Source organism: Oryctolagus cuniculus, chromosome 12, assembly GCF_964237555.1.
Source record: "Oryctolagus cuniculus chromosome 12, mOryCun1.1, whole genome shotgun sequence".
Taxonomy (NCBI): domain Eukaryota; kingdom Metazoa; phylum Chordata; class Mammalia; order Lagomorpha; family Leporidae; genus Oryctolagus; species Oryctolagus cuniculus.
This window is the reverse complement of record NC_091443.1, coordinates 7886858-7902160: the sequence shown is the minus strand read 5'-3', so window position 1 is coordinate 7902160 and position 15303 is coordinate 7886858. Positions and strand designations below refer to the sequence as shown.

The 15303-nt window shown below is 39.9% G+C and overlaps 1 long non-coding RNA gene across 17 annotated transcripts in view; it reads left to right on the top strand.

The window, feature by feature from the left end:
• The window catches only part of LOC103352189 (uncharacterized), a 54374-nt gene that overhangs the window by 14879 nt on the left and 24192 nt on the right, over positions 1 to 15303 (top strand). For 3 of the 17 annotated variants that reach the window (XR_007910597.2, XR_007910603.2, XR_007910602.2), the window contains exon 3: positions 14414 to 14601. The exons of the other annotated variants lie outside the window; for them this stretch is intronic. This is a non-coding gene — a long non-coding RNA (uncharacterized lncRNA). The remainder of the gene's footprint in view (positions 1 to 14413; positions 14602 to 15303) is intronic. 17 annotated transcript variants of the gene reach the window in all.

The following is a 15303-nucleotide window of genomic DNA, read 5'->3' as shown; positions in this document are numbered from 1 at the left end:
TCAAAATTCATGAGCATTTTCCTGCATTTTGATGACTGCTCACAGTTTAAATATCCGAGAAGGGAGTTGATACCCTCTCTCATCCCCGATTGGCGGAGTAGATAAGTGAGGAAGCATGACCAGCAGTGAGTGGAATTCATCAGGCATCTTATGCTCAGAGTGATTATAAAACTTTCCTGCAATGGGTGAGCCAATGGGAACAGCGGCCTGAAGCTTCCATATGTCAGTGGAAAGCAGGAGGCAAGAGACAGTTGCCTTCATAGTCTAAATATGAATATTTGATCCAATTGTCAAAATCTTTGGCCTCTACTGGCCTGTGACAGCCCTGGAAGGCAGCATCAGCACCACAGGGAAGTGCTGCTAAGAAAATTCTGCCTTTTCAGAAAGTAACATTTCAGGGTAGCTGCTGTTGCACTAATGGTTTGTGTTTGTATTATACTTGTCCCTAAGGGAGTTTTGTGTTTGTATTATACTTGTCCCTAAGGGAGTTTAAATTGTTTTAAGACATATTTTTTAAAGCCCAATACTGTTCTGAGGGATCTCTCAATGCTTTTGTCTATGGCATGTTTTGGCTCATGCCTCCTGTGAGGGACACGAGTGCTTATCAGGGGCACTCTCCAAGGAAACTGTGGAGTCCTGTGCTCAGTGTGGCTTGGGTCTCAGGCACTGTGGCAGTATCTGTGAATGTAGGGCTCTTTGGTGGCAAGTAACAGAAAATGACTCTGGCCAACTTGACTTGGAAAAAAATGGTATTTATTAGAAAGCATATGGTAGTTTACATAAAGAAATAGCTGAAGACATGGACAGAACAGGTAGGAGGAAGCTCTAGGCATCTAAATGTCAAGAACAAACACTCTCCCTTTCTAACTGATCAGGATGAATCCATTCACTTCCTCCCTTGTGACAGCCCCACCAAGACTCCTGGGGTGCGGAGCATCTGACTGTCCTTGCCTGGCTCCAAAGCCCACCTTTGGGATGGAGGGAGAGAAACACCTTGACTGACAATTCGGCTATGCTCAGCTGATGATGAAAAAGGCCCCAGATGTCCCTGACCTCTATCTGTGCCTCTTGCCTTGTGATTTTGCAGCTTTGCCATCAAGGGTGTGTGTGTGTATGTGTGTGTGTGTGTGTGTGTGTGTGTGTGTCTTTTTCCCCTTCTTTGCATTGGGGCTGGCCTAGTGCCTCATTTTATTTGAGTAATAGTAAAGTAATGTCATTTCTGAGAGTAGGCCTTAGGGGACCTGTTTCAGTGAATGCACTCTTTCTCGGAACTTTGTTGTGATGGTTAATTTGTTTTTAATGATTTACTTATTTGTTTGAAAAGTGGAATTACAGAAAGGCAGAGGCAGAGAGAGAGATATCTTCCATATTCTGGTTCACTCCCCAAATGGTAGCAACAGCTGGAGCTGTGCCAATCTAAGCCAGGAGCCAGGAGCTTCTTCTAGGTATCCCATGTGGATGCAGGGGCCCAAGCACTTGGGCCATCCTTCACTACTTTCCCAGGCCTTGGCAGAGGGCTGGGTTGGAACTGGAGTAGCCGGGACTCAAATCAGCGCCCTTAAGGGATACCAGCACTGCAGGCAGTGGCTTTACCTACTACACAACAGCACCTGTCCCATGATGGTTAATTTTAAGTATCAGCTTGGCTGGCTAATCAGTTGCTGGGTAGCTGATAGGACATTATTATGTGTGTGTCTTTGAGGGGGTGTTTTGGGAGAGAGATTAGTATTTGAATCTGTTGACTAACATCTTCCCTCACTGAATGTGCATGAACCACACCCATGGGCGATTCCCATGGTGCCCCATGAGGGCACCCATGGAATTAAAAGGGAAAAACAGGGTCATTCATTTACCTTGAGCCAAGACATCCGTGTTCTCCTGCCTTTGGACGTGTGAGTTCCTGTTTCTGACTCTGGGGCTTCAGGCTCTGGGGCTTGTTTTCCTGCCCACCCAGTGCTCAGGCCTTTGACCTTGAACTGGGAGTCACATCATTGGCTGCCCTGGTCCTCAGGCCTTAGGCTGTGGCATGAATTGCATCACCATTGCTCCTGGTCTGCTTGCAAACAGCAGATTGTTGGACACACTTCTGGGGGCATCGTAGTTGTGTGAGCCAATTTTTATAATCTCTCTCTCTATCTCATACACACAAGGGTAATTCTAAAAGTCTGTGGAAAAATGAATTTGATTGAATTCTCTCTAGAGGATTCAGACATGATGCTGGCGGGGCTGTGATCATCTGAGGTGCTGGGATTCACACTGAAGGTGACTCCCTCATCTGAGTAGAAGGTGGCTCTGAGCTGGAGGCTTCTCCCCACAGGCTGCTCAGCTGTTCAGAGGACACAATGTCTGACACTCACAGAACAGACATTCTGAGAGAATAAGTCAAAAGTGGCAATGCCTGGGGAGCTCCGTACATGTGCTCTGCCACATTCCACTTATTGGAAGTGAGTCACAAAGTTTGGCATGCATTCAAAGTAGGCTCCACTTTTTGAATGGAGGTATGTAAGAGAATATTCAGACACATTATAAAACCACCAAGAAGGCTGGCTTCCAGTCCACCCTCCAGCGAACTTAGAGATGCATAGATGAGCCTCCCAAGACCAGCCAGGCCAGCCTATGTGAGCAGATCTTCCCAGTCCACCTGCAGACCCACACCAAAAGGAATGTTTGAAGCCACAAGGATTTGGCCTGATTGGTTATGCAGCAGTATTGTCAGTGGTTTCACTAGCTAAGACTCTGAGTGGAGGGCTAGTTCTCCAAGGGAGGGTCAGAATGCTGCTGGTGACCGTCTGCAAGGAGCCAGCAGTGCCATGGGGAGTGAGACGGGTACCAGTTGGAATACAGTGAACTGCTCATAGTAGTAGAAGCATTTCCGAGGAGCAGAGAGTTCAGATCATGAGCTCCCAGAGTGCAGAGATTATGTTTATGTTGAGGAATGCATGTACTCTATGGCTAATTCTTGATTACATGAAGAGAATGGTCAACATTGGAGAGAGGGATGCGTGGGTTTTCCTTCTGAAAGATGCCACCGGAGCTGGATTTTAAAATCTCAGTAGGAGCTTCAGAAGCACATGGTGACATCCCATTTGGAGTGCTTTGAACTAGCACCAAGGGTTGTTCAAAAAGTTCATGGAGAATGGGATTAAAAGATATTTAGGGGCTAGCATTGTGACGCAGTAGGTTAAGCTGCCACCTGTGACCCATATTAGAGCCCTGGTTTGAATCCCAGCTGCTGCACTTCTGATTCAACTCCCTGCTAATGCAGCTGGGAAAGCAGTAGAAGATAGCCCAAGTGCTAGTGTTCCTTCCACCTGTATGGGAGACTGGGATGGAGTTCCTAGCTCCTGGCTTCAGTCTGGCCCAACTCTGGCTGTTGCTGCCATTTAGGGAGTAACCAGTGAGTGAAACATTTTCTCTTTCTCTCTCACTCACTCTTGCTTTGTGTGTGTGTATGTGTGTGTGTGTGTGTGTGTGTGTGTCACTCTGCCTTTCAAATAAATAGAAAAAGAAATATTAACATGAAAGAAAGATAAATTTATTTGGGAGCAATTTTAAAAAATTGATGTGTAATTTTTTGTCTTTATAATGAGTTGTCCATGAGCTTTTCGAAGACCCCTCCTATGCATGGATTTCTGAATTTTTTGAGTCACAATGAGCTAATCTTTTAATTCTATTTTTTGAAAACTTTTTGAAATACCCTCATGTTTGAGAAGCTGAAAGCATGTAGTTTGAAAGGCCCAAGCAAACTCTGGTGGAAAACCAGACTAAGGAAAAGACCGTCAAATGTCCTACACACAGGATGAGTGGCGTTGTAGCTTTTCCAGAGTAGTCTGGATGGGTAATGCTGGCTGTCCTGGGGTAATTTTTAACAGGGCCCCCTTTCATATTCAAAAAGGTCTGGTTTGAACAACAAATTATATGCTCAGTTTAATCTCGTGCCTTGGTGAGGAGAGTCAATATCTGCATATTAATAAATGACCGGGGTTTTGCTCTATAATAATGAAAAAAACCTAACTCTTATTTTTTTTTGAGTTGAGAATAAATGGAAAGAAATATTGGAACTGTGGAAAGTAATTTGGGTCGGGGTATTGTAAAGGCAAGACTTTCAAAAAAGTCTTCTTTGGCTGTTTTTCACAAGACTGTCTTGTAAGTTTTCCCATGTCTTACTCTTAGATATGAGACCAATTTTTAATATGAGCTAGAAATTTTTTCATTAAATGCACACATTAAGTTTAATGAATATGCCATTATTTGAAAAAGTTGCCTGAATTGTTTTTCTCCTTTAGTCAGAGACTAGTTATAGAAGATACTACATTATTTTTCTTTTCTTAGAAAATACTTATTTATAAATTAGTACTCCTAGTAATAGCTTAAACTACACAGAAACATTTTCAATAATATTATTTAATTCCTCCTGATTTTCAATCAACCTGTTTGAGTTATGTGATGATCTTTCTTACCCACAAAGTTATTAAGGTTTTTGTCTTCATCCATTTACTGCTGCTCTCACAGAATACTGTAGGCTGGGTAATTTATAATGAGCAGTTCATTGCTCAGAGTTCTATAGACTGGAAAGACTAGGATCACGGACATCTGGTCTGTGCCTCACATGATGGAAGGCGGAAGGGCAATATAGCAAACTCATTCCTGCAAGCTGTTTCATTATGATGTTAATGTATTTGGAAAGGCAGATCCAAAGGCCTCCTGTTAGGCCCTACCTCCCCACACTGTTGCCCTGGGAATGAAGTTTTCAACATTTCAGTTCTAGAAGATATAGTCAAGCTGCAGCAGATATTGCCATGTATTTTATTGAGTTAGTCCATTATATGAGGTCTCATCTGTTGGTTCACTCCCCAAATGCTTGCAACAGCCACAGCTGGGCCAGGCTAAAGTCAGGTGCTGGGAATGCAGTACAGGTTTCCTACATGGTGTCAAGAATCCGATCACCACTGCCTCCCGAGGTCTGCATTGCTGGAAAGCTGGAGCCTGGACTTGGAATCCTGGAATTCTGATGTGGAACAAGGGTATCTTAACTGGCATTTTAACTACTGGGCTAAATATCTGCCCTGTTGTTTTTAAGTGTACTTTTGTTTCTAACTACATATTAGACTATAAATTACTCCATAAGCCACTCAATCTGCATTGTTCCAAAACTGAAGTATCACTTTGTCATAATGAATTTTTTATGTTTTATCTTGTCTTGCATTAACTACATATGTAAATGTGTATACTAAAGATCAAAATATTTTTGACACTGACTAGAAAGGATTTTTAATCTTTACCTTCTGTTGAATCAAAGTAGAGATTTTTTTCATTCAGAAAATACCAATTTTTATGATGAATTACAAGAAACTATTATCCACCAATAATAGTACCTTTATTTTTTGTTTACTCACTTTCTTTGAGGTTCAGAGTTATTTTTAAAAAGGTACAATTACAGTTTTGACATTTATGATTCAACCCAGAAAGATAGCACTCTATAGAAACTTGTTTTTGAAAGATTCATGTATTTATTTGAAATGCAGAGTTACAGAGAGAGAGAAGGACACATAGAGAAAGAGAGAGATCTTCCATCCACTGATTCACTCCCCAAGCAGGTGCAATGGCCAGGGCTGGGCCAGGCAAAAGGCAGGAAGTAGAAGCTTTATCATTGCACCCTAAGTGGGTGACAGGGGTCCAACTACTTGGACCATCTCCATTGCTTTCCCAGACCATTAGCAGGAGCAGCCAGAACTCAAACTGGTGCTCATATGGGATACTGGCATTTTGGGCAGTGGCTTAACTGTTGTGCCACAGAATGGACCACTACATGGAAATTTAAAAAATGATTTTGAATGTATCAGAGGAATTTCAGCCACTTTATTGAATGGAAAATAATTTTTCTCCATATGTAGGTAAATTAATTATAAATTCAGATGATTTTCATCTTTAAATAAGAGGTTTTAATTTTCCTTCTGTCTTGGTCAGAGATGTCTAGGTGATTTTGTATCTATAACTTTCCTATACAATTTTTTTACTCACAATTATTTGAGATGTACTTGAAAATTTAAAAGTTAGGCTGATATAGCTCATATTGGTTTCACTATAAAATTAAAATAGAAAATAAAGAGATAAGGGAAAATACAATATAATCCAATATGATTTCACTTTAATCCCCCATTGGTGGTTTACTAGTTTTATTTATTTTTTTTAAGATTTATTTATTTATTTGAAAGATAGAGTTAGAGGCAGAGGCAGAGAGAGAGAGTCTTCCATCCACTGGTTCACTCCCTTAATGGCTGCTATGGCCGGAGCTGCGCTGAACCGGAGCCAGAAGCCAGGTGCTTCCTCCTGGTCTCCCATGTGGGTGCAGGGGCCCAAGCACCTGCACCATCTTCTACTGCTTTCCCATGCCATAGCGGAGAGCTGGATCAGAAATGGAGCAGCTGGGGCTGGAACCAGTGCCCACATGGGATGCCGGCACTGCAGGAGGTGCCTTTACCCACTATGCCACAGTGCCAGCCCTGGTTTATTGGTTTTATAGAACACTTTATTTCTTGCTGAAGTCTGCTTTCAAGTGTATAAATTCACTTGTAGTTAAAGAACCTCTTGGGGCCAGCACTGTGGCGTAGTGGGTAAAACCACCTCCTGTAGTGCCGACATCCCATGAGGGTGCCAGTTCGAGTCCCAGCTGCTCCACTTCTGATCCAACCCTCTGCTATAGCATGGGAAAGCAGTAGAAAATGGCCCAAAACCTTGGGCCCCTGCACCCACGTGGGAGACCCAGAAGAAGCTCCTGACTCATGGCTTCAGATAGGCCCACCTCTGGCCGTTGCAGCCATTTAGGGAGTGAACCAGTGGATGGAAGACTTCTCTCTCTCTCTACCTTTCAAATAGATAATTAAATAAATCTTAAAACAAAGCAAAACAAAAAGAACCACACATTGCTGTACTTCCATTGTTCTTCCCAGCCGGCATGCTATTATTAAACATTTTACTTTTCCATATGTTATAAACACCACATTTCCTCATAATTTTTGCTTTGAATGATCAGTAATCTTTTAAAAATATTTAAGCAACAAAAAGCACACAAAGCTAGTCATGTAGTCACGGTTACTCATGTGCTTCATTCTTTTGTAGAGATTGGTATTTCCATATGGAATCATTTTTGCCCCCCCCCCCCCCCCCCCGCCCTGCCCCTGCCTGAAGGATTTCCTCTAGAATACTTTGTACTGAGTCTCTGCTGGTGACAAATTCTGTCATCTCTTACCAGCCTGAAAGTATCTTTATTTTGCCTTCAGCTTTGGAAAGATATTTTCATTGGTTATATAACTGCAGGTGGATAGTCTTGTCTTTTACTGCTTTAAATATGTTGTTTCATGGGTTTCTTGCTGGAGTTTCACTGAGGGCAAGTGGGTTGTCACCCTTGTCTTTGCTCCTCTGTTGCAGAATGTGTCTTTGTATCTTTATCGCTTGTGAGGTCTTTCTCTTTATCATTGGTTTCAGCAATTGATTATGATGTATTCATTGAGCTTTATGGATTTCAGCTTAAAGTTTACATCAAAATTGGAAAACTTTCAACAGTTACTCTTTTCAAATATTTTGGCTGTCAATCTTCCTGCCCTTCAGGGATTAGGAAGGTACTTAAAAAAGTTCATGGTACGTGGAAATAAAGGGTAAGCTCATTTTGATACAAAAAATTTGAAATCTACGAATCTGAAGAGACCTCAGAATGTTCATGGAAAATGTGTATTTGGAATAAAATTTCATGAATTTCAAAACTTTTGGCCAAAATAAACTTATTTTTTATGGATTTATTCATTTATTTGAAAGGCAGAGTTACAAAGAGGCAGAGAGAGAGAGAGAGAGAGTGAGAGGGAGAGAGAGAGGTTTTCCATCTGCTGGTTCACTCCCAAATGGCTGCAATAGCCAGAGTTGGGCTGATCCGAAGCCAGGAGCAAGCAGCTTCTTTCAGGTCTCCCACATGGATGCAGGGGTCCAAAGAGTTGGGCCATCTTGCACTGCTTTTCCAGGCCATATCAGGGGGTTGGATCAGAAGAAGAGTACCCATATGGGTGGCTGACACTGCAGGCAGCAGCTTTACCTGCTACATTATAGCACTACCCTAAATTAATTTAATATCATTTTCCCTGGGCTTTCTGAAGCATGTTTCTATAATAAATTTTTTATAATCTTTGTTTTTCACTGAGTTTTCTCCTTATTATGGGTCTAATTTTCTTCTGCCTTGCATGCGTGGTAAGTTTGAATTGGATGTCAGACATTGTGAATGTTGCGTTTTTAGGGACACTAAATGAAATTTACTATTCTGATCGATCTTCTTGAGCTCTGTGATAGGATGCCGTTATTTTAAGATTTATTTATTTATTTGAAAGTCAGAGTTACACAGAGAAGGAGAGGCAGAGAGAGAGAGACAGAGACAGAGAGAGAGAGACAGAGAGAGAGTCTTTCATCCTATGGTTCACTCCCCAGTTGGCCGCAATGGCTGAAGCTGCGCTGATCTGAAGCCAGGAGCCAGGAGCTTCTTCTGGGTCTCCCATGTGGGTGCAGGGGCCCAAGGACTTGGGGCCATCCTCTACTGCTTTCCCAGGCCATAGCAGATAGCTGGATCGGAAGTAGAGCAGCTGGGACTTGAACCGACGCCCATATGGGAAGCTGGCACTGCAGGCAGCAGCTCTACCTGCTATGCCCCAGCACTGGCTCCAGTTCACATCTTGCTTTTAAGATTTGTTAGGTGAGACCAGAGCAATGCTCAGGTTCAGGCTAATCATTTCCCACTAATAAGGCAAAATTTTCTGTGTATTGTCAGTTGCCTTCTGAATCATGAGGTTTTTAACGTCTGGCTAATTGGAACAGGCATTGTTTCCAGGCTTATGCTACCTCTGATACTCCAGGTGGTCCTTTCTTTAACCTTATGTAGTTTCTTAACACATAGGCACAGTATTCCCATGAGTTCTAGGGGGAGACCCTCTGCAGATCCCCCTACTCCTGTCTCTGTCCTGCCCTCTTCCCTTGTTAGTCTATTTTGTAGGCTGTGGTTAGATTGGTCTCTTCCAACTGGGAAGTCTGCTGTTTCCTCATAGGTTCCTTCTGCCCTGTATGGGGGAACTCTTCTTGTCATAGGAAGCTGTGGAAGCCACAGAGCTCACCTGTTACCTTGCCATCTCGTAGGCATCTCCATTCTTCATTGCCTGATATTCACTGTCTTAAAACCCCCTCAAGGCTGTCAATTTTTATTTATTGATTCTCCAACCCAGCATCTTCTGTAATTCTTTTATGGGCTTCTACAACTTACTGAATTTGGAAAATCCAAGAATTAGGAAAGAGCCATGTTGGTACGAGAAATATTTTTGTATTTTCTGTTCTGAATTTAATACTTTGATTTTGTTCCCTTCTGTCCCACTAGTGGATAATGCTTTTAGCTCAGGAATGAATAATAAGAGATAAAATAGAAGAGCTATTTTTTTCCAGAGTTTAATGGGATTGCTCCTAAGGTTTCCCAATTAAGTATGGTAGTAGCTGTGGCCTTTTTCTGTTTATCATCTATTCTTAATAAAGTTAAGAAAATTTTTTCTATGTCTCCTTTCTTATAGGATGGTTTTGTTAAAACTCAAATGTTACATCTACTTACAAATACTGTAAGAGTCTATTCAGATGTTCATGTAGTTTTTCCTCAATGTATCATTGCAGTGAATTTTTTAAACATATTTCCTAGCATTGAACCAAAGTCATATTCCTACTGTAAAACCTTGATTGATCAAATCATACTTTAAAAATTATTATGTTTTATTTGTCAGTGCCTTACAGTTTTAAAATCTGTGTTTGCAGGTGGGAATGTGATATGGTTTGTATGTGTATGTGCATCGTACAGATGTTTGCTTCGTCTAATTTAGAACCAAGGTTACACTAGAGTCATAACAAATAGCTCAGAATGCATGGGTAGCCCTGTAATCAGTGAATAAAAAAATCAAATCAGGAGTTAAAAAATATTCCCCAAGTTGTTCAGTCAGACATTCAAGTAACTAATAATTGTAATTTTTTACAAATTCTTCCATAAATAGAAAATATAAAACCTAACCCATTTTGTTCAATGAACTTAGAATATTCTGAATTCTAAGAGTAGATAAAATTTAAACATATGCACTCACACACATATGTGCACACATACACATACAGTGTTCAATGAACTTAGAATATTCTGAATTCTAAGAGTAGATAAAACTTAAACATATGCACTCATACACATACACATACAAGTATCTAGTTTGGGTATAAGAAAGACTTTATGAAATAAAACTAAGGAAATAAGGGAAATTAAACAGAAAAATTCAAATGCAATTAAATAAAAAAGTCTATTCTTACAGACTTTAAACAGTAAGAAAATAATTTTGAAGCATACACCTTACCTTATAAAGATTCAGTATCAAAGTATGTTTCAAAAAGTCTTCTGCAGGCTGTCTTCACTGATGTATACCCCTTCCCTAAGAGGATGCTCTTCTTTCTCATTTTGTGATGTGAATATGTAAACCTCTGCTTGCCTTTCTCTGGTGTATGTTTGATTTGCAAACTTTCCAATGGTTTTGTTTTGATATATGTCTCACAACACACAACTAAATTTACTAGGTGACCCATTCTGAAAAGCATTTTGCCTTAACAAAAATTTACTGTTATTAAAACAAAACAAAATGAAATGAATAAAGAAAAACTTTCTAGACACAATTGAGTAAAATGTAAAACAGAAAGTGATACAAATAAAAGTGAAATTAATAATCCTGACAAAATATTATTGCAAAACCATGGCATACCATAACTGTACATATTTCTAGCAGAAGTATAAATTCATGCAAAGGTTTTGTAACAGAATTTTTCATATTGCTTAAAACTTAAAATGCATATACTCTATAACCCATTCCTAAAGTCATACCCAATTCACTGAGGTATGTTCAAGCATGTTCATAGCAGAAAAATCTGTGATGGCAGAATATTAAAAGTAAGCTGAAGTCCATTGATGGAAGAATAAATTGATTGTGGTGTATTTGTACAATAGAATCCTCTGTAGGAATGAAAATGAGTTGGATATATGTGTGCATATCTCATTATGGATAAATTTTAAACAAACCCAAATTGTAGTAAAACCATATAATATAATATAATATTATATTATATAACTTATATGAAATATGAATGCAGATAGTGCATAGTGTTTTGCTTAGGAATCGATGCACTGTGGCAATGACAAGAAAATGAAGCATATAAGTTTTAGAAGACAGTTACCTTGGGAAACAGAGGAGGTGTGGGAGGGACTTGGTATGGAGAGGAAATGGGTGCCGGGGATGGGGGCTATACCTGAGAGCTTCAACTGTATTTCTGAAATTCTGTCAACCATATAGAAGGTTTAGGCGTGTTCTCAAAATTATTTTTATACCTTATACCTCTGCAATATTTATTTTCTTTAGAGCATATGACATATTTCATAATAAAAGACAAATACATTTGCTTTCCCACATTATATAAACAGTATTTTAATTGTTTATCTTATTCAGCCTCTAAAAGAGCTATCCTGAAAACTATAATTTATTCAAATGTATTTTAAACTAATTGAATTTGAAGATGGTGTTTCGAAGTCTCACGTATCAGTGTGTCTTTTGAAAAGGTACCTTATGAGCAGCCAATTAAAATGGTTAATTGAAAATATTAAACTTACAGTGGCAAAAAGTGCAAACACAATCAGCTTCTTTAAAAATCTGAAATAATTAACATGCATCTTTTGAATATGAAAGCTATAATCTTTATTAGTTTAAAGATAAACTTCTAATGGTAATATTAAAATGCAAATAGAATTCAAATTATAGTCTAATCATTAATTTTTTTAATTCTAACAATTCATTAAAAATAAAACTATAATTCCTATGTTGTTAGACCTGACAAAATGCTAGAAAGTATACTTACTCCCATATAAGATATAAAATTAAACAAATTTGGTGTCAGTGCATTTGTGTGTGTGCACTTTGTGTATGTTCTACAGGTGAAATAATTCTGCCAAAGTTAATTTCTTTTCTGAAAAAAGATTTTATTCATTTGGTAAGCAGAGTTAGAGCGAGAGAGAGAGAGAGAGAGAGCAGTCTTCTGCCTGCTGGGAGAGCGCAATTCAACTTCCCTCTGATGTTCTGTCTGCTGTGATGGGGGATTGGATGGGGCCGCCCACATGGCAGGCAGATCTCCCCTCTTCACTCACACTCACCTGCCAGTCTCCTTTGGAAATGCCCTCACAACACACCCAAAATGATGCATTACCAGTTCTCTAGGTGTTCCTTTATCCCATCTAGCGGACATCTAAAATTAGCCATCATATCATCTAAACTATTAACTTAATAGTTCTTATTTCCTTATCTGCCTTGATTTTGCCTCCACAGCAAATATTATTTTCTAACATATTATTTATCTCACTTGTCTTTGGTGGTGTTGTCTGAACAACAGAAAGTAACTTTCTTGAGGATTAAGATTTTGCTTTATTTTATTTATTGCTGCACCACCAACCCCTCAATAAATGTTTGTCAAGGGAGCACAGGATGATTGATATTATTCCAAAATAAGAATTACTGATCATTAGAAGATCAATAGTTTCGGTCAAAGTAAAACTAAATAGTTGAGCAAAACTGTACTTTAAATATGTATTTTCTGTATGCTCAATGGAACCCAAATTGTTTCACATTACCAAAAATGTGAAATCAGTTAGTTTTATTGTAAAGCATTAAGAAAACACATTTGAAAAGTGTGACAGAGAGGTTTGGCTTTGAAATTCAACCTGTTTGAATGGGAGCCCAAATCCTTAACTTGGTTGAACTTTGATACATGCTATTCTCTAGAGGCTTCAAAATTGCCCTAGTATTTCCTGCTTCTGCAAGAGATCATATTATAATGCAGACCATCATTTCAGCATAAAACTCCATCTACTTGCCTCTGATTCCTGGTCCAAAAGTTTTAGTGACTGTGACCTGGCTATTTAGATGAGTGCATTGGACAATGAAAATACGCTTTATGTACAGAAATCTGGGTTAACTATTAACTCTGGAGGTAAGATTCTGTTTCTCATGCATGAACTCAGTTTCTGAACCTCCATGTGTCTTTTTTTTTGGACAGGCAGAGTGGACAGAGAGAGAGAGACAGAGAGACAGGTCTTCCTTTTCCGTTGGTTCGCCTCCTAATGGCCGCTGTGGCCGGCTTGCTGTGGCCTGCGCAACACGCTGATCCGAAGCCAGGAGCCAGGTGTCTCTCCTGGTCTCCCATGGGGTGCGGGGCCCAAGCACTTGGCCCATCCTCCACTGCACTCCCAGGACACAGCAGAGAGCTGGCCTGGAAGAGGAGCAACCAGGACAGAATCGGGTGCCCTGACCGGGACTAGAACCCAGTGTGCTGGTGCCGCAGGTGGAGGATTAGCCTATTGAGCTGCGGCGCCGGCCCCTCCATGTGTCTTGATGGCCATTGCTAAGGTCCAAGTAAGGCTCCTGACGATGGAGGTTTTATAGCATTTTTCAGGGTATCTTTTAAAGTTAATTTAAAAATATATTTGATGATCAAGAATTGGTGTTGGTGGATGTCAGTGTATTAACTCTTCTTGAATATGCAGTAAACATGGGTTACTTTTTACAGAAAATAAGTGCCAATATCGACTATAAACTATCATTGTAATAATTACTCTTTTATCTAGAATATGAAAATATAGTGAATCAGTTTAAGGAAGTAGCTTTGTATACTGAAACCCAGTAACATGTCTTGCCTCCTTGCCCACCACTATTCTCCAAATCTGTTTTCTTTCTTTCTTTTTTAAAAAGATTTATTTATTTTGAAAGAGTTATGGGGAGAGAGGGAGAGGGAGAAGAGGGAGAGGGAGAGGGGGAGGTGGATGGGGAGGGGGAGTGGGAGAGGGAGAGGGAGAGGGAGAGGGAGGAGGAGAGGGAGGAGGAGAGGGGGAGGGAGAGGGAGAAACACTTCCATCTGCTGGTTCACACCGCACATGGCCAGCACTGGGCCAAGTTGAAGCCAGGATCCCGGATCTTCATCCGGGTCTCCCACATGGGTGGAAGGGGCTCAAACACATGGATCATCTGCTGCTGCTCTTCTCAAGCCATTTGCAGTGAAGTGGATTGGAAATGGCAGCTTTACCTGTTATTCCACAATGCTGGACCCCCAATCTGTTTTCTGTAGAAAATTACTAGAACTAGATCAATTCAGATCATGCTTATTTAGAGTGATAGAAATTTAACATATTAGCGACAGTTTTAGTAACTATGTTGTTTGCCATCTGTATTTCAGTAATGCCAAAATAGTGAAATTCTGGACTTTAATAAATTGAATTTAAATTTAAAATGTATAGTCCATTGACATTTCTGAAGGTTTGTTCCATCTGAAATCACAGTGTCTCCCGAATACTTCATAATCAAACTTTGTATACCTCCACTTCTGGTATCACGCGAGTTTTAGACCATGATTGCTATGGACTTCAGCAGCATTCTCATTGCTCCCCAGCATCACCATTTCCTAGGCCTGTTAACTCGGTCGAGTACCTTAATTGCTCCAAGCTTCTGTTTCCACATCTTGTGATGGGTGAGTGTAATATTATGTTTAGAGGGGGAAGATTTGACCTATGTTTAAGACGCTGGTTGTGATGTCCACATCCCATAGTGAAGTGCTTGGGTTTGAGCCTTGCTCTTCTGCCAGTTCCAGTTTCCTACTCCTACAGAATCTAGGAGGCAAGAGTGATGGCTTGGGCTGTTGGGTCTCTGTCACTCATGTGGGCGACCTGCATTGCATTTCTGGCTCCTGGCTTTGGACTTAGCCTAGCCTCTAGACATTGCATGTGTTTGGAAAGTGAACTAGCAGTTAGGAGTTTTCTCTCCTTTTCTCTCTCTCTCTGTTACTCTCACTTTCTCCCTCTCAAATAATAAATAAAATGTAAAAAAAATATGTCTAATAATTAGAGAATAATACCTACTTCCTGGCATGAAGATTAAGAGAGCAGGTTATAGAATTAGGTTGCTTGAGTTTAGATCCCCACTGTATCTATGGAAGTCACTAACTTCCCCAAAGCTCAGTTTCTTCGTATATAAGTTTAAAATAATAATTGTATCTTCTTCAAAGAGTTGTGGCCAATAATACAAGCATATTTGTTTCAGACTTTAGCAATTAAAATATTCAGTAAATTTAAATGTTTATGAATATTATAATAAGTTAGATATAGTTATTACTTTTTTTTCATTCTCCTTTTCATCCTGATTTGTTCTGTATGTATTGAATTTTATAACATCC